The sequence below is a fragment of the Orycteropus afer genome, unplaced genomic scaffold (assembly GCF_000298275.1).
Source record: "Orycteropus afer afer isolate SDZICR_OR568_19922 unplaced genomic scaffold, OryAfe1.0 scaffold00014, whole genome shotgun sequence".
NCBI lineage: Eukaryota > Metazoa > Chordata > Mammalia > Tubulidentata > Orycteropodidae > Orycteropus > Orycteropus afer.
The window spans coordinates 4,251,075-4,252,670 of record NW_006921601.1 but is presented as its reverse complement, the minus strand read 5'-3'; positions in this window follow the sequence as shown (position 1 = coordinate 4,252,670).

The window sequence follows — 1,596 nt, the reverse complement described above, 5'->3', positions numbered from 1 at the left end:
CATGATAAATGGAGAAAAGACTGAAGTTGTGAGGGATTTCATGTTACTTGGATCCACAATCAACACCCACGGAAGCAGCAGTCAAGAAATCAGACAATGTATTGCACTGGGCAAGTGGGCTGCAAAAGACCTCTTTAAAGTGTTAAAGAGCAAAGATTTTACTTTGAAGATTAAGGTGCTTGTGACTCCAGCCATGGTATTTTCAATCATCTCATATGCATGTGAAAGCTGGACAATGGATAAGAAGACTGAAGAAGAATTGATGTATTTGAATTGTGGTGTAAAGAATACTGAAAATAATGCTTTTATGGCTATGTTCATGAGGGATATGTTGTTGTGAGATGCCATTGAGTTGGTCCATCTCATAACAATCCCATGTACAATAGAATGAAACATTGTGCACTTCTACACCATCTTCATGACTGTTGCTATGTCTTAGGCTATCATTGCAACCACAGGGTCAATTCACCTTGTTGAAAGTCTTCCTCTTTTTCACTGATCCTCTACTTTACCAAGCATGATGTCCTTTTCCAGGACTGATCTCTCTTCTTAATATGTCCAAAGTATGTGAGATGAAATCTTGCCATCTTTGCATCTAAAGAGCATTCTGGCTGTACTTCTTCCAAAACAGGATTTGTTTGTTCTACTGACAGTCCATGGTGCATTTAATATTCTTTGCCAACACCACAATCCAAATGCATCAATTCTTCTTCAGACAATTTCTTACTAATTTTCCAGTTTTCACATGCACATGAGGTGATTGAAAATGCTATCGCTTGGGTCAGGTACCCCTTAGTCCTCAAAGTGATATCTTTGTTCTTTTCTTTATATTTGCTTTTTTTTTTTTAAGATAAAAGATATAGGTCTATAATTTTCCTTTCAGTGGTATCTTTCCTTGGCTTTCATAACAAGATTATGCTTGCTTCAGAGAATGAATTTAGGAGTATTCCATTATTTTTGATGTTCTAGAATAGTTTGAGTAGAATTGGTATTAGCTCTTCTCTGAATGTTTGATAGAATTCACCAGTGGAGCTGTCTGGGCCAGGATTTTTTGTTGTTGTTGGGATTTTTTTTTTTTTTTTTTTTTAATGACCTGTTCAATTTTTGTTATGGGTCTGCTCAAATTTTTTCTTCAGTCTGTGGTAGTTTAGGCAGGTAGTGTGTTTTTAAACATTTGTCCATTTCTTCTAGATTTTAAAATTTCTTGGAGCACAGCTTTACATAACATTCTGTTACTACCCTTTTTATTTCAGTTGGTTCTTTTGTAATTTCACTTATTTAATTTATTATTCATGTTATTTACATCTTCTCCTTCTTTTCTTTTGTTAAATTAGCCAGTGGTTTGTTGATTTTATTAATCCTTTCAAAGAACCAACTTCTAGTCTTATTGATTCTTTCTATTGCTTTTCTGTTTCTTTTATTTCTGCTCTAATCTTTAGTATTTCCTTTCTTCTAGTTACTGTAAGCTTTTTTACTGCTCTTTTTCTAATTGTCAGAGTTGTTGGGTTAAGTTGTTTGTGATAGTTGGAGTTGTGTGTCAACTTGGCTGGACCACAATTCTGAGCGGTTTAAGTGGTTGTGATGTGGGTTATTCCC